At 30.3% G+C, this 25,952-nt stretch overlaps 1 protein-coding gene across 1 annotated transcript in view; it reads right to left on the reverse strand.

Annotated features, from left to right (window-relative positions):
* dpy (dumpy) overlaps positions 1 to 25,952 on the reverse strand; it is a 354,721-nt gene that overhangs the window by 322,553 nt on the left and 6,216 nt on the right. The window lies entirely within an intron of this gene.

A 25,952-nucleotide genomic window follows, 5' to 3' on the forward strand; every position in this document is an offset into this window, starting at 1 on the left:
TCTCCCGAACCGGAGATACACCTTCGAGGACCCAAACGTTCTGGCGTCTTAGTTTTCAGCGCCGGGTATTGTAAGGAAGTGACGGTACGGTAATTTTCGATGAGGAATAATATCGGTAAGTAGAAAAATTGATAATAGCTAAATCGAAAGTGTCCGCACATAATTTGGCTAATGTACATCATTGAGAAATCGCAGCTAGAACGTACCTAAGCTAGAATCAGGGAAGATTAACTGTCATGAATAGGTTTTATAGTCACATCAGATTATCATGTTGCGAAGCTTTCAAAGTTATTAGGCATTTCTCAACAGTATAAAAAGATATTTCGTAACATCAAATATAGGATTATGAGAATACATTAATTTTCAGTCCTGATCACATTTACCTATTATTATAAACGACTAAAAGAGTTAGAAAGAATAGGAATAACTTTTTAATTAAAGACTACGAGGTCTTTTACGTTTTATGATAACACAATTAAAAATTAACGACACATATAATAACATCAGCAACTGGTAGCCCAATCTAATCTATATGAGTTTTTCCTCCTTTTCACATATATTCCACGCTCTCGATAGCATATGGCCTTGTAAGAATATATAACATATTATAAGAAAATATAAAGTAAATATATAAATAAAAAGTAAAGAAAAACAAATAGTAAGATATAAGATTAAAGTGAATACAAACCAACATATAATATGATGTAAAATTAACCAAAAATAACAGACAATGAACAAAAAATGATGTAACCTTTTAAACTAAATATACAAGTTCTCCTTTGTACTTTTCCTTTGCTGAGAAACAGGTCACTACAGACTATCTATGACCGTTTGTATAAACTTGGCTCTGTCTGGTTCGAACAGTCTACAGTATTGCAGTAGATGCTTTGCAGTCTGTTGATCGCATTTACATTTGTATTTAATAACAAGTTAAAACTTTTCAGTTAGTATCCACAAGCCCCATGTTCAATCATCAACTGTGTCAGTTGGTTATGATTACTTTTCACTTTGCAATACTTGGCAACTGTTATATCTTATATGAATTTGTGAAGTTTATCATTAAAGTAAATTGTATTGCTAATCACTGCCTGCATAAAGTGAAAAAAAGGATAGAATTATTAATAAGATCTTATCTTCCTTGTTTTAATTATTTTATATCACTAATACACAGTAACAACGTTTCGGGGTTGTCGCTCCATCATCAGGTATCTACAACAAATTCTGATTAAAACATCTTTTAAAATTACATTTTATTTTCTCCTTATTAGTCTTATAACGCTAATAATAACATATTGTTGTCACTAATATAAAATCTTAGTGATTAAAAAAACCAACATATTATAAATAAGGAAATATGAAATATCTTCCTGAAACCAGGTTATCTTTATAAGTATTTCATATCTCCTTATTTATAATATGTTGATTCTACAATATGCCATTATTAGCAGTATAAGACTAATAAGTAGAAAAAAAATGTAATTTTTTTAAGATGGTTCAATCAGAATTTGTTGTAGATATTTGATGATGGAATGAGAACCCCGAAACGTTGTTATAGTTTATTATTGATATAAAAATAATTAAAACAAGGAAGAGTATTTTTTCACAAGATCTAATTATAAATGAAACTATTACAGTAGAAGATATAACTTTAATAGAATTATTAGTAATTGTAAATATGTTTGAGTTTTTTTTTTCACTTATGATACACACATCACGCTTATTTCAATGGCGTATTCATAGCCTATAAACGATTCTAATAGTTATTTGGAATTACATTCAATTAACTACGTACATCTTCTCTATTTAATTGTGTCTTAAAATCATCTAAAAATGTCTTAAAATCAAATCTGTCCTAAAATCATGTTTCAGAGTCATTTTTAGATTATGTAATTCAAATCAAATGTAATTATCATTAAGTACAATGTACATGAAGATGACTTGCATGCCAAAAACCCAGAAATAAATGTTATATGTATAAGTAGTTACAACTTTTATTTACATTAATTTTTTCTGAACCTAAGGCTCTATCAGGCTAGAATTAAATTGATGATTTGTTTCATAGTGATATTCTTCGTAAGGATTCAATGACCAGATGACAACTCAAATACCTTTCGAAGTTCAAAAGCTTCAGGCGATTGCACTGTCTTGAACTTTCAATGTGCGAAGATGAACCCAATTCAAATACCGGTAAGATGGCATGACATTCGCTCCCTTGAGCGAATCTGAAATGCCACTACGAACCGAACACAGCCAGCTATTGGCAATCATAATCAGCTCTCCTGCATAAATCGAGAAGGTCTACTAGGCAGATAGAACTATTCTGACAAAAGGAATGATACTGATCGTCGACGGATAGGGGCAGCCACTGGAACAGCGATAAGACAAGGATACAGTTAGCCGCAGGAGCACCAAGGATATCTCCAGCCAGAATCGCGAGCACGAGGCCTTCTCTAATTAGCTAGTTAACCCGAAGACCGTTATTCTTCCGCCGCCATTTTGTACAGAACTAGAAGCCTGTATATCCTGTTCTTCTTGGGTACAGTTACATGTCTCGTATGTAAAAGAACAGTGTATGCTGAAGAAGAGATATGCAGGACTCCATATCATGTTGCTTCTGGGAGAGTGGTATTTGGCGTCGGAAACGGAAGAAAGGAATTCCTATTGGACCTGTTGTTACAAAGTTGAATGGAATGGTTGTTAAAATCTTAAGATAAGTGAAAAAAAAACCCGCATCTGTATTGAAAACAAAATCATTTTCCTACATTAAAGGTTAAAAAAATATAGGATTCCTGAATATTACATTTACAAGACAAACGGTCTAAACTTCCAAATATTACAAAATACTTATTCATATAATAAGGGATCTAGACTTACGGAGTTGAGGTTTATGGCTCCACTAAACCATCGAATTGCTCTCATATCCAATTCAAAATCCTTCGTAAAATACTTAATGCTCCTTACTTTGTCACAAGTCAAAGAATTACTTTTAAGGAAGTACTTTCACAAGACCAAAGGTTGTGCTAAGAGGTGATTTGATCAGAATCATGTTCGACAGCCAGAATTTTAGCCAATTAACCTACTTTATGAGGTTGATTCCAGAAGGTTCCCGAATCCATTGGGCTAGCTCACGGTTACAGTGAAACAGAAATAGTTATCTGCCTCAGCTTGAATCGAATCCGTGTCCTTGGAGATAGTAGTACAGTGCTTTACAAATGAGTTATCCACTCCCATAAATTAATTAATTAATTGTATTAATGACTAGTTAATACAGTAAATAATTTATAAATAAGTAAATACTATCGTGTAATCTAGTCCTAAGCTCACGTAGATCTGTGTTTATCTTTTGAAAGCATCGCTTAATCACTACTAGGTAGTTATTAAGACAAAAAAGGACACGCCCGGTCAGCTGTTGAGGAACACTTAACGGGGTCGCCGGGTTAACCAATGCTTACATAAGCCGAGGATCGCCTTAAGACAACATGGCCGCAAACCTGGACACTTCCTGAGTCTGTGGTGAAATTTGATTTTCTTAAACCAATGATATGGAGGAGAAAACGTTGGTTTTTGGATTGTAGGAGTGGGTTTTCGATTACACCTTAGCGGTTGATGCAGTGTAATCAGTTAATTAGCATTTTAATATGGCGCGAGCGTTTATATTACATCGAGAAAGAACGAGGTGGATTTTAATTATGAACTAAGGGAAAATAGTGACGAATCAGTGTATTAGAAACCAGTATGAACCACTTCCTTCTAGAAGTATAGTCAATAGTGAATATTTGATTAAAAATATAAAATAAAAATCAATTGACTGTATGTGATGATTGTAGGAAGATCATATGGGTGGCTGGAAAGTAACAAATATAGCAGAAAAAATATGTATTAGTAACCGACGTTTCGTCTCACTTTGCAATGCTTCATCATGGTTAATGAGAACCAGAAGCAAACACTATAAGATATGATAAAACTTTAAGGATATGCATATGAAGTTGTAAAAAAAGACTACATATTAACCATGAATATAAAAAAAAATGGAATCGTAGTAAACTAAAAACATTATATTATCATAAAAAATGATTGACCATAACTGGGATCTGAAGGAGGTGGTAGGAGGGTCAAAGGGAAACAAAAACTAGTATTCAATTATATGGTTGCCAACGTTTCGATCCACTCTGGCGTAATTCATCAGGGCTAAAAAGAAACAAAACAACTAAATATATGTTGACAATGAAAGATAATAAGGTGACACTTAAGTATATTATATCGCACTAGTATTTCTAAAGTGACATAAGTCTAAAACTTACATTTATGGAAATGTGACACTCTTGCCTATGGAAGAATAGCATTAAGGCAGCAAGAGTGCCCTCTGGCGGACAAGCTCTGAAGCTAGGTTGATACAGTTTTGATGATTCATAAAGATATATTTACCAATTTCTTTCATAGTCATAACTCAATAACACCGATTTTTGAGTTGTGTCACTTTAGAAATACTAGTGCGATATCTACTTTTCTATTTTAAGGTTCTACTAGGTTTTCAATGCATTTTAAATCTAATACTTTATATATAATGGACTATATATAACTACTAATACTTTATGTTATTTATATATATATACTTATTGTATATCTTACTATTTTTTCATTTTGTTCGGTTTTATTTCTCACTTATATTTAAATAATCTAACCCCATCTTAGTTTACTTGATTGCCATCTAATTATCTTTCACTGTCAATAAACGTTTAGTTGTTTTGTACAACAAATGTTTGTTTTAGCCCTGATGAAGCCTTCAAAAGAGGGGCGAAACGTCGGCGAATGAATAGTCGAAAACTATTTTTTGCTGCTTTTTAACCACACCTCCATCCATTTCCTTCATTAAAACATTATAAACAGATATGGATAGAAAATAAACTAAAGACCAGTACAGTAATGAGGGGTAGAATAGAAGGGGTCGCACATTTACTACATGAGTAATGATTAGTGAAGTAATAATACTTAGAAGTAATAACAAATGTTTAATTAAAAGAAAGAAAAAGTAATGGAGGAAATGAGGTTAAAGTATGGTGCAATAAAAATCATTTTCTTGCTCACTCTATCTTTTTTCTAATTGTAAAATATTTATTATTACTTCGCATATTATCATTTTACTATGGATACACCAGTAGAACATTATTACTTCTAGATATTATTTTGCTATTCATACACCAGTAGAACACTACCACTCACTATTGTAATTTATTATATTCACATATATTTATATATTTTTTTAGTTTACTACGATCACCTTTTTTTTATTAATTGGTTCAAATTCTGCTATTTGTGTACCTATTTCGGACCATCTTCCTAAGATAAAAAGCAATATTTTAATCAAAATATGTAGGATAAATTTAGATGCGATAAGATTCAACATGGTTATTTGGTATGGTAATTTTATGCACACTAAAGAAGGAGGTTAGATTGAAAAATAAATTAGATCACACACCAAAGTAGCAGTACTCCAAATAAATTGCCATGAACAATGATTCGACAATTCTCCCACTACATGTGCTCTTCAGAATCACACCGTAATTCAATTTTTTTTTCCCCCCAGCTACGATTGAGGCAACGTGAAGTAATTCGACTCGAATTATTTGCACCACAACAAATGGCGCTCCTAATTGAGCTGAGGTCTTCGACCTTCTCAGAGCTCCTGGGTAACATCACACCTACAACTTTTCTTCACGGTGGGTGATCACGAGAGGATTCGGCCAGAAGACAAAGATCCAGGAAGGACCGAATCCAAAATTAATATTTTGATAAAAATTACGTTTAATATAGAGATTGTATATAAACTAATGCAAACTTTTATAAATAATTTTTTAATGCATTTACTTTGGATTTTAAAAATCAGTCATAATATATAATTTTTCTAGAGGACGAGAAATATATAAAATATAGTGTATAAGGTAGTAGAATTGTAGATTACGAAATAATTTGTCGTTTAGTGTCAGAAAAGTGATAGTTATATCTGTGACGTCTAAAATTTTAAAATCTAATATATAAAAATCAATATTCATTTGTATGTATTTCAAGCGGTTCATCCGATTGTCATGGGTTTTGTTTTCTAAATGTTTTAGGATTTTCCAGGGAAGGTTATAGGATTTTCCAATATTTTAAAAGAAATTAAGCATTTTTAAAATGTATTTCAGAAAGAATACTTTTTTTTTTCATTGTTATTTTATGCCAATCGATTAGCCCCTTTCTGAAGAATAAGACAAAATTCTACTGATTCTATTCTCAATGTGTTTTATTTACTAAAAATTAAAAAACATAATGAGGAATTTAGTAAAGAATGTCAATAATCTTTTTTTTTTTTTTTTTTTTGAAAATGAAAATCATATTCGTTTTTAGTGTCGTCAGAAACCCTTAAATAATATTTTCAAAGAAATAAAAAAAAAATTAATATTTAAGGTTATTATTACAGTAAAAGCATTCATATTTTATGTAGTATATGTACATAACAATATGATAAATAATCAATTTATAAAAAAATAAAAAATAAGTCAACTAAATCGGACTTATATTAACAATGTAATTTAACTGTAACCATTTATGTTACTATAGTTACCGTCTTACTACTTCATCTATATATTAATTGATATCCAATTATCAATAGTGTTCAATTAATGTATATGCATCCTTAAATATAACAATAGCGAAGTAGTGCTGGGACTGCTAGTTACTAATACAATGAAATAAATAATTATAAAATATATAATTATGATAAGAAAAATGTGTAAAAAGGGTGTAAAGAAAAAAAATTGTAGGCACACAAAAATTTCATTTCTAGTCATGACTTTTACACATTGTAGAACATATCAAAAGCGATCTAAAAAAATAATTGTTTTCCTAGTAGACTGAAGCTTCTGTAGAGAAAGAATGGTTAAACTAGTATAAGTCGCCTATTTTCAAACAACTTATTTTACCTTTATAGCTCCCTTCAGAAAATGCCAAAGCTATTCACAAAACTGACAATTCATGTTTTATATCCAGATATATGTTCGGAGATCAATTTTACTGCTGTGAGGAAATAAATGATATAAGGAAGGTACTCATTGCACAAGTTGACGCGATGTGAAAGTCTTTGAGATTAGATCCCCTGAACTCTGATCCCTTTCTAGGCTTACCTTAATGTTCTGTCAGTTTTATTATGTAATAAAGGCTACTCAAGTTATATCTAATAACCCCACCTCTAATAGTCTTTCCTATTTCAATATATCAGTACTAAAGTTATTCATCGTAGTTAAATAAACCCGAACAATTTCTAGCTAGTTAAGGAATAACCATATCAGAAAGAAGACACCATTTGGAGAATGATTATTAAGACAAAAAACAACAACCTCATTCCGTTCATCAAACCTCAAAAAAGCCTCAAGCAATACTAATTGTTAACTTGCACACTTACAGCACTTACCAGCCTTAACAACATAATTCCGAGCAACTCTCGGATGAAAATTGCTATATTTTGAGTAAATTATGAGCTAGCCTGACAGATTGGTTTTATGTTCTTTGTTCGGTTATTAGAGCGTAGGTACTGATCTAAGTGTTCGGCCCAGAAATCTTTTATCCCTGCTTTGATAACTTTCGGCACGAGTAATCTATAAAGATTTGGATTTTATGACGATTACCAGCACACATTATTATTAACACAGAAATTTCGGCCTGAATACTGACAACATGTGAACACTTTGAAGCACCAATAGATGGATAAACAGAGGCAAGAAAAAAAACAAACTCTTTTTTTCGTGTCAACGCACATGGTTTAATAGTTTATTTATTTTTTTAATTTCTTTTATTATTAATGGCAAAGGCCACCAAAAAAGTTTCAACACTTCATTATTAGTCAAAATCATATGTCCAACGCTTCGGCCAATCCGGCCATCATCAAGCTTTAATTATTACTTATTATTAACAGTATCAAAAGCCTTATTAATTACAATTTGCATACCTTATTTTTATTTTCACAGCCATTAACAACAACAACATTAATTTTTAAAACTTTGGAGGCTATCATGCCCAAGTTAAACTTACAAAAACAAAAACCAATAAGGGAAAACATATTTCTTAACCAATTTGTACTATTCCTATGTTCAATTTACCTGTATTTGTCACTACAATATTTAATAATAAAATCTATTCCTTTCAAACACTCTACTACCATAAACCAATCACCAACTTATTATTACACCTACCTCAACTACTGGTATATGTATATTATCATTTAATTTCATACTATAGTTTTATTTATTTTGTTATTAAAAATCATATAAAATTATATTATAAATGATAATCTAAAATTCGACTACATTCATCATAAATTAATTTTCTTAAAAATCTCCGCATAATTTTGGTTTAAATTTTTATAGTTTTGCGACTGATAAAGACGTGTTGAGACTTTTTGGATAAACTTTGTTATGTATAATAGCACTACCAGTCTCGAACGAAATAATGAAATAAATATTTTATGAAACATCAAAAAAAATCAAAATCAAGAAAATTTTACATCTTGCACCTTTTCATAATCCATCATAACTTTGAGTATGAGATATTATATATTTTAAGCGAGATTTAATCAGTAATGAAAAGTAAGTCAATTTTAAGATTTTAAGCTACTGATTTAAAAAAATAAATAACAAAAGATCATATGTATTATTGATGAATTATTAGTAAAGATAATTCAAAAAAATAAATATACTCTCAAAATTATAAATAGAATTTTCGATTTAGAACAAAAATTAAAAGTTGATTGGTTTATTTCAAATCATTATTTAATAAATGAGAGTAAAAACTAATAAAAGAGACAAAACAATTAAGATAGTACAACTCATATGAGCAGCTCTAAAATGCTAATGAATAAGAAATAGTACCCCATAACAAGATATATAGTATAAGATGAGAGGTTTCGTTTAATGATAGATAATATTAATATTCTGAAATAATTATTAATTTAAAAACTATTTTTATAATAGTTAATTTAGTTTTATTTTATTTTTCGAGAAATTTTTCTGGTGCTACAGATTTCAATGAAGGACAGGATGTGATATGTAACTGTAAACCAATACGGAAAAGGTTTTATGTCAATAAAATAATATGATTCTAAAGTTGTTTTTCTTAATTTTATATTAATCTAGCAAGTTTACAGTTTTAAGTAATTTTGTTTTTCAAATAATGAAGTTAGTAGTTTACTAGAGTTTTTAAATCATTAAAAGTTACGAAATAAAAAGATAAAAAGTAGCGGCTAAATAACGTACCACCGTTAAGATTGATATCGTTGTGTGAAAATCTTGATCTATACAAAGAACGAAAATCGAGGAAGGTGTAAATGGGAATATCATTAACTATCTAGATTTCAACGGATCCGAACAAAGGAGTAATTTAGACTGTTTAGTGATATTGTCATCAAACATCCTGTGTAGCTAGTATTTCTTATTAATTATTATGATAGAATTATGTGATACAGAACTGCAGATATTCGGTGGATTTTATAAGAATGCAGCGATTTGTTCTGCGACGAATTTCAGTTATACTTTAGCATTTGGCAATAGATTTGTTAGAAAAGAAAGGCTTCCCAGAATGCGATAGGTCACAAAGCCAATCCTGAGAATGCGAACTGTATTATTTCCGCACAAACCACTGTAACGTTAGGAGACCCACCCCTAGCGGTGCGACGTGTCGATGGCAATCACTATTCAATAATCTATTAGCATAACTGATCTATTCACACACTGGCAGCCGCACGCGGGGGGTAATGAACAGCGTTCTGTCCAAGCCTTCCTAAGGGAACTCTGGATTAGATACGGTTTGCGGTGCGTTAGAGTCGTATCCACCTAGGATTGGATTGTCAGGGTAACGGGTCCTTGCTGAATGAACTTCTCAGGGGGTCACTAAGTACCATGTTGACGACCCCTTGTAGCGTTGTTGCGGATTATCTGGATTAAAACGGATAATGCATGCATAAAAAAACTTCAAAGCTTGTAACTGTACCTTTTTGAAGAAGAAAAAAAATCGTCGGAATCCGGAGTCATTTATTAATGATCACTTTGGCTAAATTTAATAGAATGTAATTTAATAAATAAATGAATCCAGCCCGGAGGACCAAATTTAAAAAAAAAAATATTCCGAAAATTCAAAATCAATAAAAAATTGAATGGTTTACATATAAACAATAAAGCGTAAGCGTCTGAGAAGGTATGATTTCATAATAAATTATCTTTTTGTTTTGAAAAAAAAAAAAGAATTCCAAAGAAAGTATTGGCATTAATGGACCTCAGCTATAGATTTTTATTGGAGTTGTGTAAAAACAGTAGATGCTAGAACTTGTTAATAATAGCCTTCGGAAAAGACTTGGATTTACGGTGCAAAAAAGACAGCAGCTTGCCGTTTCCTTGGAAAAGTAATCGAACCTCTCCTCATTATGTGAAAATAACTTTCAACAGTATATTTTTTATTATTGTCTCGAGAAAAAACTTACCTTTACACAGGAAATTATCTTCTATTTTTTTTATGTCATATTTTATTGCATTGAGGTTATATACTATCAATAAGTGTATTCAGCTATTGGGTAACTAATTCAATCAAATAAAACATCTGCCTGCAAATCCTTCAAGTTAGAAAATTGGTGAAAAGAAAAACCCGCAATTGTTTTCCAGGGGCAGTCCATGACATTTTACCGATTTGCTACAGTCCATGAGCGATCTAAAATCATCACAAGATTTTCGCAATACCGAACGCATTACGAATCAATAATGGCAGGACGTGATTTCATTGAAAAAGTATTTTTTTTTTTTTTTTTTTTTACTTTCACAAAAATGGAAAGTCTCATCTGGAACTTTCGGTTTCGTGAGCTCAGCGGGAGCTTCCTTAAAAATAGATGGAAATGATTAATGTAAATGTTCTTAGTGAATGTGATTTTTTTTTTTACATTCGGACGATTTTGATTGAGTAGTAAGTCTGTTTACACAACGCTGTTAAAAGTAAACTATAGGAGAATGTGACTAGGTGTCGAAAACAAACACGCGCAGGCGCAAACAGATTGCAATATCTAAATGGTGAAGAGCTTGTTAAAGCTGTAATTATTTCTTTCGTAATTTACGCTATAAATCAATACGCTTTTAAAAAATCTCAGAACATCGAAACAGGTATCAAGTTTTTAATAATCACAGCTTAATATTCAAATGAAGTTTGTACTTTTATCCTCAATTATTTGTTAGCGATGGTTAATTTTAATTAAATATATTTTCTTTATAAATAATTATAACTATTTTTCTATAACGCACAGTATGTTAAAAATGTATGTAATGAACCTATTCCCGTAAGTCTTGAGTATATTTTTATTATTTTTTCCACATTTCTTTTTTACAATTTTAATGTTAATCAGTCTTAATAAAATAATCTCAAGATATTTGGTAAATAATTTTTTTTTTTTTTTGGTGGAACAGAGGAGGAAAAGGCTAGGGTTTTAGACTGTTTTATGTAAAACGCTGTGGTAAATCATTTTATTATTTTTATAAATAAAATAACACGGTAGGTTTATTTTTTAATTTTTTTATTCTTTACTAAAGAAATAAAATAAAATAAAATTGTAATTGAAAATTGTTGTAATGAGTAGTAGTAACTTAAATTTGTTAAGTTACCATCATATTCATATGTTGAAAACGAAAAGCTACAACATAAATAAATAAACATAAGTCTGAAATGAGGCTGTCTGAGATAATTAAACTGAATTAATGGTAAAAATTAAAACAGTTTACAGAAAATAATTTTGAAGAGTTCAGGGGAAGAAATTATGACAAGAATTTCACAATTGAAAAAGTGTTCCAAATTGTAGTACACAGCAGTAATTCCCTTACACTTACTCACAAACCAATATTTAACAACTAATTACCAACAAACTAAACATTTAAAAAACCCTCAACATCTTGGTATACTATGAATTTGAACAAATTTCTTTCTTTGGTGAAGGAGCTTACTTCATTCACGACATATTATGGTTCATAAAGCTCCACTAAAAAACAATCTGCAATTTGAATTAAATTGCAGAAGAAATCTTTATTAAATAGTTGATCCTAACTTGACTCAGAAGATTTACAATAAACATTTTCCAATGATTCCATTTCCTCAAGTCGAGGAGGAACTAAAATGACCGCCTCCTGTGTCACTATTATCGCGGAGTCATTCCCCCGAATTCCCTGGAGTTGTTGGCTGGAACGGCACTTCGCCATAGGGTACTGTTAATATTCCTCCAGTAGCTACCGGGGACTGTTAACAGCTGACTCACCTGGAACTAACGGACAGGGGCAGTTGATGCGAGCAATTTCATACACACTACCTGATGGCCGTTATGCAACGCGGTGCCATTTAGTAGCTTTTAATTTAATTGAACAGATTTTACGGCCCATCACCGCAGAATTGGATTTTACTTGAATTAAGTTACATGTCTCGGTGAACGTCACAATAAAATGTCGAAGAACACTTTGCAGGACTTAGGTAAGAAAGCTGGGTAAGTCCTATTAAAGTTACTTAAGGTATATACATTAACCACGCAACATATTGAGTAAGAATTGCTGAAGATCGTTGAAACTTACATCATTCATACTTAATCACTTCTTATGACTACCGACGAGATGTAAAATAGAAGTAAGAAAATAAAAAGAAATTTAAATCCTATGTACCACCTAACCTACATCATATATAGGATTTAGGACGATAACTTCTTCATGATGGTTATAAAAAGAGATGAGGTCATCAGCATCAAAAATGCAAAACGCCAGAACTACATCTAACTCTAGTAGAATATTACTTAAGCAGTGTTGGGAAAAAATACCACGTAATGACACTGGATAATGTGAAACATGTACAGATCTTAAAGTTGTAAATCAGGTAGTTTTGTTACTATGAAAGCTATCATTGCTACTTTTTGGAGAATCTGAAAACGGTAATGGAGCCGACAAGAAAAAATAAAACAATCACCTTCAATTCAGAAGTGGCTCACCTAAAAATTTACGGGAAGATAGTGTGAAAAGTACTATATCTGTAACTATACAGATTTAAGGTAAAGCTGATTTATGATTTCGATATTCATCAAATTATTTTTAATAACTAACGTTGCAAATTGTGGCGACTTACACTAAGGGAACAACAGCGCCTTAAGCGTTTTAAAAATAAAGTATTACGTAAAGTATTGGGACCGAAAAAGGATGAGCTAACCCGAGAATTTAAAAGGCTGTATTGAGGAAACGGCACCCGGTAAATATAATTCAGGTTATAGCGTTGCGGCGAACGAGATGGGCATGTAAGGTTGCGAAACTAAGAAATGGATCCCTGAAATGGTAATAAATACTGAACCAACGGGTAAACAACCGAGTGGAAGATCAAAGTAAGCAGGCAATGCTTATAGAGAAAATTTCCAAGAAATACCATAGATATCTCTTCAAGCATGGAAAAACTGCGCTGGTGTAGGCAGGAGAAAAAGGCAGGCATTATGGGATAGTTTCGAAAGCGATTTCTTATACAGCATTCATCACGAGGATTTATGACCGTATTATCTCAAAGTAGGTGGACAATACTCTTGAGTATCCTCCTTGGAGAATTCTCCCCTCCAATACTTCTTTTTATTCATTGCAGTTAAACTTTTATCAGGACTATACGTAGGTTTTTGTAAGTAGAAAAGGGTTGATAGGATTAGAAAAATAATATGGATTCTTATGTAGCCTGGTCAAGAGAGATGAAAAATAACCCACATTTCACACAATCATTGCGTTTATTGTGGTGGAAGGGAGGATTACAAGTATTGCTATTTCTTTTGGATAAGAACATCTTAGAAAATATATATCGATCATCATAGGGAATATTTCTTATATTTATGAAGGGGATGGTCGGGTGTGCGGTCAAAAGGAACAAAAATTAGCTAACAGCATTTATTTGCCGACATTTCGCTCCACTTTGCAGACCTTCATCAGGGTTAAAACAGTTAACAACAAATTAAAATAACTAAAAATATGTTGAAAAAGGATAGGGTTACAAAGAAGTCTTTGTTAACTTCATTGTAACCCTATCCCTTTTAGGCTTCAAAAATATTTAAACATAAGTGAAAAAAATATATAAAACTAAACAAAACTATATAAAAATAAGGTATAAAATCATAGGTATACATAACAAAGTAATAACATAAACTATTTATTTAAAATGAACATGAGACGTAATAACAATTTAAAAAAGAAAAGAAGTTATAAGAGAAACAAAAACACTATGAGACCGGAAATTAAGGAACTAAAATTAGAATAAATAAAGTTCAAGAAAGAATAAATAAATAAAGATTTTTGCTTATTTATCATTATATCTAATTTTCTATTTTTACGTCTCTCTCTCTTTTTTCTTTTTTAAATATACTCTTAGTGTTCATCTTATTTTTTTTATCTTCTAGTTCATTTTTATTTATTTACATTGTATCTTATTATCCTGCATTGTCAACTTATTTTTAGTTATTTTATAACAGTTTTAGCCCTGATGAAGTTCGGCAAATTGGGGTCGATAAATAAATAGTTGTTAGCTAATTTTTCTTCCTTTTGACCGCACCCCCGATTATCCTATTTTGAAAAATACGGTCAATGATTTAAATAATATAATATAAATCTTAGATTTGAGTAACTTTAATTCTCTTGAGAACTTTCCCTGGCAAAATTCGGAGGATCCCCTTGAGATTTTCCAAGTCTATGCTTGGTGATATTATTCCATTCTTCACTGATTTGGCAGTTTTGTTTTTTATTATAACAGCAAAACTCAGGTTACATCAATAATGTATTAATCGCATAAAATGAGGATGTTCCATTTAAATGTACGATGTGAACCAGGACTCTAAAAGGTAATCGAATTAATTTCTGTTATATTCCTTTCTAAAGAGATATGCAACAACGATTTTCCCGCGATTAGTCTCATAAGATTCCTTTGTGATTTGCTTGCGGGATTCTCACCACAATGTGTCATGCCTATTTATCCATCTTAGATCCTGTTCGACTGGTAATGTTCCAACCTTTGTAGTTATGTCGCGAATGAAAGTTCTTCCTTTGAAAATTTCTTTTATTCATCTTCACGTTCCTTTTTTACGTTTCGAGGATTTTTCCTCATCTTAAGGAATCTTGCAGTACATTAGTAACATTTGAACCCGTGCCAATGCATCGTATTTTTTCCCTATCTGTAATTCTATTTAAATCTACATATCTAACATTCATAAACAGAATCACGTGACAATTTTTGACAATTTCCCCTTAAGGATATGATGGCATGGCAAAGAAAAGATTTTGCCACTTTTTAATTCATAATTAATATAATCTATCATATACATGTATATTGCCATATTATTATTTTAACTATTATAATATAATAATTATTAATTATTATTTTAACAATATTAAATATTTATTATTTCACCCATTCAAGAATTTATAACACATCTTAAACAAAGTAAATTGGGTTAGGTAGATCTTTTTTCCCACATCATATAAAATAAGATTTAAAAAATATAATTATACAGAATTTTCCTGAACATCTAATTCTTATAATTTATTAACTCCATTATAAATGTGTTTTTTTTTTATAATTATTTATTCAATATATTATGATTAGAGGTTTTGAATACCCAAATTTCTAAACATTTTCAATGATTATCACCACCTTAAATTTTTTTTTTTTTCGCTAATTATAATATATTTAATCACTAATTTTTGTATATTTAAATCGATGTATTTCTTATGTTTTAATGAATTAGAATAGATAATCTTATTTTTGCATCTAGTTTTCACTACAATCTTGGTTTTCTCCTTGACCTAGTATAGGAATCCACATACCAGACTTAAGAGAAATGAGCTTAATCGACAATTATATGAACTGTTAAGTAGAAAATCACAGCTTTCAGCAGACATAAATGACTACTTTACAAGACAATAATAAAACCTATTTGAACTTATGAACAATGTAATTTTCTTACTCCTAAATTAAAGTTTATTAAAAATAAATTAAATATCTTAGAAATAGCTGATAGCAGAGCTGAAAAGCATTTATAGAGTCCACCATGGCCTATTTTATAATGAAAGCTAATAGTAGTAGTTCATACTTACAAGTATTCAAGCAGCAAAGAACTAACACTTATTTTTATAGTAAATAATTACTACTAATACTACTCCTTAATAACAGGAACGACTATTAGTGATATATGGTTAAAATATATAAAATATAAGTCGGCATTTAACTCAGTGAAATAGCACTAATACGAACTACAAGACTATTACTATTAGTTACACTAAGTTAAAGAAAAGTCTATTAATAACGATTATTATGACCAATTAACCTCATGTGAATTATTGCGATTTATCTTTCGTTAAATTGATTCCGAATCGATCACACTTATCGATTATAATAGAGCCTTGAAGATTTACGACAGATAGCTTTTCACTTCTGTCAGATAGTAACGAACTGCCTTCGACCCGCGTTTTCCGTCAACAGGGAAACTCTTGAAGAGTTTCCGGTCGATCGAGCAGCCTAGCGGATTAGATAATTTCTTTGTTTTTCTGCCTCGTTATAACTTCAACGATTTCCTTGCTTGTCGTTTGGAGCATTAAAGTTAACTCCGTTTAACGTTATTATATCTAAAAGCGTTTGTAGTAACTAAAGACCTTATGTACCGGGAAATAATAAACAGATATTAAAATATGTATTTCAATGAATTTTATTACTTTAAATAAACATATGTAGTTAGGTTATTCACTTTGAAATTACCATAACCAGCAAGGAGAATCAGTTCCAAAATACTGAATATATTTTATCTGGAAAAGGATGGGCTCCATGTAGTGCATTCGATGCTAATGAACTGCATTCAACCTTTGGAGAAACCCCAATCAGGAATAGCTGTTTCAGGGTCTATTGTATAGCCAATAAAAGGAGAAACCTAGTACCAGGTTTGAATCCCGACAGAGAGTTACGCATTGTTTCTCCTATATATTATAGACTTCGGAATAATAATATTCCTATACAGGATTTTATCTAATACGGATTCGGTAATATTCGAAACATTATTCAAATAATAAAAATAAAGAATATCAAATTATTATTAATTGTTCCATGTATGGGTCGGGATCTACACAAATATTGATTTATTCAAATTTACTGACATAAGCGTTTCAAATATAAATATTGAGATAATCATAATTTCATCAGTCTCACTGAAAAAGACGCCGAAGTTCGGAAAGAAGATAATATAACGAATGGACAAAAAAGTATAAACCAGAGTAAGGCAAAAATTAGTTGGTCATGGATACAGTGTTTATTTAGAGTTTACATTGCTAGTTCATGAACCATGCATAAGAAATTTTGTTTAATAATTCCCTTAGTTTAATTAACGTTATAGGGGAACTAAAATTAACTTCATTTTAGTTTTGGTGTTGTATCATTTCAGATTGATAATAACCTTTAGGCTTTAATGGTTATTTAATTATAATTATAATTTAGGCCAATATCGACTATTTTATACAACAAAAAAAATGATATCCGGACTTCTGCCATTTTATTATGCATGTACTTTGGATTATAATGGAGGGATTAAGCTGGCAGAAAAAGTGAAGCCAAAAAGGCGGGTCTTCAGAGGCGTGGCACAGAAGTAAGGGAAGAGTACGAGCCAATCACCAGCTGAAGTCTGTTGCAGATTATATTACAATAGCGGATATTCCTATGAAGCTTAACGTAAACCTTCCTTTCGTGGGCGTGGTCTTTTCGACATTACTTTTGCTTTGAAGAAGAGTAGGGTAATACAACCACCCTGATAAATATAAATTACTGAACGTCCCTTACTGTTTAGTTGCCATTACTGTTTAAAACTAAAACATATGTCCTATGAGATATTTTCAAGCTGTTAGCAGCTTTACCTTAAAAATCTATATATAATCATTTTAATTATTCCAGTCGATCATTGAACTCAAAATTAATAATAAACTATATTTTATTGTTATTATTATTAATGCAGAATCATCCATTAGAAACAATATGGAACCTTTGCTATTCATTTGCAGGTGCCTGGGACAAAGTTGTTCTGTGGAAAACCGATTGCTTCAGAAAATTCCCTTTTCCTGCCGCGAGCGGATAATTCATTTTCCGGCTTTTATCGATGGTTCGGTTTTTTTTTCTCTTCTACCACCTCCCCAAAATTTAATCCAAATCGACTTTATTGTGTACAAAACAAAGGTTGGTCTTGGATGTTGTTTTTTATTCCCTGACTGACCAATGCTAAAGTGGAACCGCTCCAGATCGCCCAGAAAAAGCCCATTCATTCATTTCGCTACGGAAGTAGGGGCCTTTTTTTATGTTCACTCGCCACTATATCTACCGTTCAGTATTGGCTAGTTCGTTTATCGGCGCCGGGAAGAAAAAGATATAAGAACATTTGATTAAAAATATTATATAAAAATCAGTGTTACTAGTTCACCTGTTACATAAACGTATGTAAAGTTTTAATTTAATTCGCTACGTTGTGGGAAAATAAAAAAAAAAATCGCCTAAAGGATTAAAGTGTTAGAATGCAAAAGCCTTCATTAAGGTAGATTATACTATAATATTAAAAATATTTAATTTTAATGAGTTAATAGTTGACCATGGTATTATATAATGAAGAAAAGATGGTTGGGGTGCGGTAAATAAATAACACAAATAAGTAACAGTGTAATAAATAAATAATACAAATATAAATAAATAACACAAATAAGTAAAAATGTAGTAAATAAATAATACAAATATAAATAAATAACACAAATAAGTATTAGTGCCAACGTTTCGGCTAGAATTTCAAGCCATAAAATTTGTCTCACATATTTAATTACCTATATACACGTTTTATTTTCCACTTCTTTCTTTACTTTATTTTAAATAATTATTTTATTTATATATTTAGTTACCAATATATAAGTTTTATTTCCCACCTCTTTCATGACTTTATTCTAAATAGCTTTTTTTAGCATTTTTAAATATATTGACTAATTATATTTTTATATTTATTTTATCATTTCTTCCTTCCTTTTACTTAATTTTAATAAACTTCTCATACAGCCTTTATCTTCTTATAATAATTAAATGATTCATGGCTTTCAACACTACTTATGTATCCATAATGTTAGTTATTTTCTAATCATTCTGTATATACTTTTAATAATTGGCTGTTATCTAGTTCATAGTTCTTAGCCCTGATGAAGACTTGAAATTCTAGCCGAAATGATGGCATATATAATTCTAATTATAAGATAAGTCATTACTTATCTGTATTCCTCACTCATTGCACTATCAACCATCTTCTCTTTATTAGAATAGTTTAGATCTTCGAAACAAATGAAAGAAAATACGAACTCTTTTTAGGAACAATTTATACTACATTTAGGAGTGAGATGCCCTGGGGTCAAGAAACACTTGTGGGTCATATCCATCTATAAAGTAGGTAGCTTTATTTGGTCAAGGGATGAACCACACAGTTGAGTGTGTACCTGACCAATTCAACTCCTCCAATGATCATTCATTCAGTAAGTTTTAGTAGTTTTATAGGTTTATTTATTTATTATACTTTATTTTCACTCCCATTTTTTTATTATTATTATTTTACTTGAATGGTTTACGTTTCTGGAGCTATCTTTCGAAACTTCCTAAACCTTTTTCCTGTTGCTTTTATATTTTTAAACACACTTCACTGTTTTTTTTTTTGTTTTTTTTTTTTATCAATCTTTTTAATATTAATAGTTTCGTTCTAGACTATTGGCCAACTACCAGTCTTAACAATTATTATAAGAATAGTTATTGGTCAATAACTATTCAATAGAACTTTGCATTAAAATGTTAAATAAAAGTGAAATGTAATTTTTTTATAATAATTATTAAAAAAAATAGATGTAAAACCAAAAGTAAGATGGTCAAAATATGACGCGAAAGTTAAGTCAATTGGATTTAGTTACAACTATTTACCTGCATTTTATATCAGATTATTTTTCAATATAATATAATATCAAAAGTTTAATATTTACGATACAATATACTATTGTACTTATTATGTATCTATAAAAAAGTTTACAATCAAAAATAAATAAATTATAGGATTAAGAAACTAGGTCCCTAAACATAATATTATAAAAAGAAAAAGAAATAAATAAAGAAATATTGGAAGTAAAAATATATATATATTTCACTTCATTGATTATTTTAACGCTCGATGAGTACAGAAACAGGTTTATAAAGAATCTGTTTTCACAAACTCATTCCAAAAAACTGTTTTCCCAGAAAAGTTTTTTTTTTTTTGTAAAGTAAAGATAAAGGAAAGATCTACATATTTAGATATAAAAAAATAAATATTCAAGGGTTTGTTAATAAGGAAAAATTATAGGGCTACCATACCATGAATTTATATGATTATTGATTCTTGGCATATCAAGTTTACCCTCTTTCCTTCTTACATTTTTGCACTTATGCAGTTATGCAAACACTGTGAATTTATTATTACAAAAGATTTTTCATTTGTATTAAAAAACAAAATGGTACTTGTTTTCATTCCTCACTATGAAGACTAATGCAACAAAATGAAGTATTGTGACAAATTTACTCTAATTGAGAATATAAATTAATCTCTGCTCTAATTTATTCGGAATACATTATGTATTCATTTCGAAAGTATTGTCTAGTACCTAATCCAACGCGTTTTCCATCAGGACCGCCTACAGGCGGCAATTTCCATCCTGACCCGCTTTCCAGCCAGAATCCGTTTCGCCGATTCAAATGTCCTCCCCTGATGATGTTCTCATACCTCTTCTTCAGACTGTTATAACATTGGTTACGACATGAAAGTACCTACTCTCGGACGTCGTTTCATCCTCGAAAGTACCGTTGAGATGGGTTTTATGGCGTAGCTGTTTTATGTCCATCAATCCCAACGGTGAGGATTACGTAAAGGCTAATCGAGTAAAGTCCTTTCTCTCCGTCAAGTTCTTCATGAAAGGGAAGTTACAATTAAAATACCCTGATATCACATTATTATTTTGTATTAAAAAAAAAAAATTAAAATTTTATTTCAGTAAATTTATGGAGTGAATAAACACCTTAGAAAAAATAAAACTTGTACAAAACTACTTACAAAAATTTTACGAAATCTTGCCGACCGTTACGAAACCTATTTTTTATAGCATTTTCCTCATGTGTTGCATGAAAGTTATAAGCTAAATGGTCAACTATTATGAAATGTTGCGTGTGTTTGAGTAGTTTTCTTATAGTAACCTTATCTTGATTTTCTTTTAAAAAAACCTGACAATTTATCGTGACTGAAGAAGCTTATTCCTTGAAAGGATCTATTTAAACGGTGAAAATTATACTGAAATAAGATTTATTCAAAAAATAAATATATTTCAAAGAGTTATAATGTTATAACAATTTTAACATTTATTCAAGCACTAATTTGGCTCTTTTTTTAATCTTTAATTATTTATGACATTACTCTTCGAGCTTAAACTAGCTCATCTTCAAATTTTATTTTTCGTTTACGTTATATCCACGTATAATTGACATCATTGTCGGCAAAATGAAATATTTAAGAAACATTTGTTCGAGATTCAATTTTCCAAACGGTAACCTTACAAAAATCGGGTTAGATACGCGGTTATCATATTAAAGATAGGGAATATAGATTGGATGAAATGATGGTTTAAGTTATGGACAGGGAAAACATGTAATACAATAGGACGAAACGTTTTCGGATGAGATAGTTTAAGCTCGAAACGTCGCGTAATAAAGAATTTAAAAAAAGGTATATGTAATTAAAATAAATACAATAAGTCAAAAATTTATTTAGTATTGATGGGTATTTCATGTAATATTTGATTACTAACTATATTAGAACTTCTGGTAATTGACCACGAATTAAATGTCCTTCGGATAAGCAGCTTAGAGTGAGAAAAAAAATCCAAAGAAAAGGAAGCAGATAGATTTTCAAATTAAGGATTATATGATTAATGTGATAAATAAATGAAAACATTCAAAACAAAAAAAAAACTTTGCTTTATACTGCTGCATATTTCATTATACAGTGCTATTCTATATATCTGTTAACATTTCCCTTTAGCACGCAACTACAAACACCTATAACTCGACCTAACGGGGCAAAATCAAAATCGGGCAGAATAATCTAGCAGAAGAGAGATTCTACTATACATTTCTACACTTATAGGGACTAAGAAATAGCTGAAATTTTTAAACAATTGTTTCATGGAAAGTATTTATTAAATAAATTGATGTATGTTACAAAAATGAGCTGCGAGTCCCATTTTTTTTCAATATTAATTATTTATAGTTATAAATTATTCCACAATCAAATATTTTCGACGGAGATAAGTGGTCAGCACTGTGCTTCAGTCGAGAAAATAAAATAGGAACCTAGTTCGTTCAGCTCAGGATTGGAATGTGTTAGTTGAAAACAAAACAAGATTTTGTTACTATTTATTTATCATTTCTACCGTGGAAAATAAAATCAGGCACGTGATAAAAAATTGATCCAAAATTTAATGTATAACCAATGTCTACATCGGTCAGGATTCGAACTTATAATTTTGTATAACATAACATAACTAATAGTCCATTGCTATAACACTTAAATCCAGATCTCTATTTAAATCTTAGACATAATTCTTAGACCTTTACAAATTATACTTCAAATATAGCAATTAATATACAATTTGTTAAAAAAAATTTATAAAAACAACTATTTCATTAATGTAAGATCTAACTGTAAGATATTAATGACTGGAAGGATCTACTATATAATGCATCGGTGAGCTGAAACGGATCTATGCATTAGCTCTCCTGAGACCGTGAAGTATTTAACAGTTCTCAAGCAATTCATAAAGTTTTAAAACCACCATAAACTTTAACGAGTTGGAGCCACATCATTTATTCTCTCGGTTCTGCTTCCACACGTTTAAGGCAATATATGTTTTGAAGCTGGGCGGTAATTATAGTCATTATAGAGATTACCTGGAAATCGCTAGCAAAACAGTAAAAAAAAATTTATATATATGTTTTATTGATGCGTCAATAAGTTATGACAAAGTGAAATTCCTGGATAAGGCAAAATGTAATAAAATATCGAGTTATAGCGTAGTCTAGACTACTTTTGTTTAGACCAATTAAGTCATCATTATAGGTACGGAAACATATAATTAAAACTAAGGAAGGGCATAAAAAGAAATGAAGGTAAATCGTATTGAGATTTCTGTTAAATAAGCTGGTACTATTTTAAAAAGGAAAAAAAAATTAAAACCCTATTCTATATAGCAATACTTACTAACTAACGAGCAACTTATTAATAACTTGAGATGTTTCTTAAATTATAAATTTATACCAAATTTAAAAAATGTTAAAAATTTTTTTACGTTATGAATAATATAAAAATAGACAAAATATTATTTTTATAATGACTTTTCTTGCACACGTCTCCTATACACATATGAGGGTACAGTAGTTTGATTTCAACGATTCATTCATAATTTTCATAGCCACTTATTTTTTTATGATTAATTTTAATACTGTTTATCTCTATTACTCATACAATTGAAAATTACTTATATAATAATTAAGGCTTAGCGAACCTAATTGTCCCATGCCGATAAGACTATTCGTTCTCTACATCTAGGTCCAGTGACGGACTTCCAATCCAAATCTATTATACCAGTCTCAACGCAATCCTCCCATCTACGTTTTAGTCTGCCCCTGGGAAGCGCCACAACCTTATACACACATCTTATTTACTGCAATGCTGTAACCCGAATGATAGCAATTCAATGTACCTTCAATTCAGCGTTGTGTACCCTTCTACATTCTCCGGCTAACTCATCCTTTTTATGCCCGAATTGCATAAAATATGAAAAAGTAAAATATTAAATAATTCGGGTTATAGCACTGCAGTATTGTGAAGTTGAGTTATATTATATAATAAATATTTAACAATTAATAAATTTTGTTAAAAAAATTTAACTTTTATTAAATTTTTCTAATTCATTAGAATTTTTGAAACTATATGTATTTGAATATTTAGGTTAAAATACTTCCTATAGTTTTATTTTTTTAATAAAAATACTTTAATTGATTTTAACACAATGTTTCGGGTTTTTTCTATCTAAATCTTGAAGTTATCTAATCGCTTATAATTGACTAGGTCCATTTCTTAATTAAAATTTTGTCAGCTCATTATAAAATTTAGATATAAATCATCATCATAGCTGATAACAATTTAATTAGGAAATGAATCAGGTTAATTAATTATGAGGGATCAGATAACCAGAAGATGGGTGTAAAATCACTGGAACGTCATAAAAAAATCCATAGGAAGTTTTTTCACCTAAAACATTCAAATGGATTTTTTAGAAAATCTATTAATTAATCTAGAGTTAAATATGTTTAATTCAACAACTTTGAATTATCTCATATCAATTTTTGTACCTAATTTCCTTTAATTTTTTTTTTGTAATATTTATTTGACATTTTAGTTGACAATTATTACAATATATCAATATAGAATAGATAATAGCAATAAAAGTGAACATGGAGTTTGTGATCTTAGTTTAGTATCTTTTATTTATTCTGTAACTGGGGGCAAATTTATACTAGTTATTAAAAAGCCCTTATAATCCTAGGGCAACCAAAACATATGAAAAAAATAATAATATAGGAAACAATGCTAGAGGTTTGTAGTTGGAACGATCTATTACAGACAGGGTCATTTAAAAATTTAATGATTAAGGATTAGGTAAAATAATACGAATATTATGGCGGGAAACGTATATATACACACCCATATTTGGGTATATATTTATCGATACATAATATAATATAAATACTGAGGAGGATACATTGAGAATAGCAGTAAGGGATAAGTACTCTGGGCACAGCAGGGGGGCGTGGGTCGATGTCCTAGGGCCGGAATGTCGGCTGCCTAGTCCGTGCCGCTTCTTCGGTTCCTTTGTTCTATCTTTGGTTTAACCGAACTTATCTTAACCGAATGGTTATCAGGTTGTTTGTATTAGTGAAGTAAACCTACGAAATGTCTTTTTTTATTATCACACACATCCATGATGATGACCCCCTGGTAAGATGTATCTATTATCGAAACTGCTTCCTCTTGACTCGAAAAAAAAATATTTGAATGCCCCTTTTTTTCATATAAAAATTATTAATGTAAATTAAGTCATTCAATTTAAATTAAAATTAATTCTCCTAGCGTGGGCTACTATTTAGGGACGTTAATACGTGTGGGATTAAGTAGTCACTTCAAAAAGGGAAAGGTCTCATCCAAATTTCAAATGTGGGCTTTTCGTTTTACATTTTGCTGAAGGATAACAGGACTCCCACTCCCGTCTTTGGCCGAGGTCATCCACTTCCAAAAGGATTGGCCCTTTTCTTTTTATAATGTATTTCGCTTTTCAATATTTGAATGCAAATCGTCATATTAAAACCATAACAAAAACAAGAAAAGGTTTTTCCGAAAGCCGCTTCTAGGATGAGTCGGATGATGGTGACATCAGCATCCACTAATTCCTGACAATTTGTCTTCGGCTCCTACAGCTACAGTAATGTTAGGAGTTAACAAACCGTCTGCCATATTTTTCGATATAACGGTTTCGCGGATTTCTTGTTGGTAATCCTCACTTTGCCTATTTGACCATTAGTTCAGAAACATTACAAATACTTTTGGATTATTTTATTTTTTAAAATTTTCTAACCTGATGACTATGTTTCTCTCACAACAGATTAAGAACACTCTGAATCTAAATATTCAAGAATTAATTTTTGTTGTTGTTTATTTAAATTTTTTTTATTTTCAACTCTCTTTATTTTTATATATGGTTACAGAATACAAATAT

The sequence above is a fragment of the Halyomorpha halys genome, unplaced genomic scaffold (assembly GCF_000696795.3).
Source record: "Halyomorpha halys isolate HHAL.00 unplaced genomic scaffold, Hhal_1.1 Scaffold134.1, whole genome shotgun sequence".
Classification (NCBI taxonomy): Eukaryota; Metazoa; Arthropoda; class Insecta; order Hemiptera; family Pentatomidae; genus Halyomorpha; species Halyomorpha halys.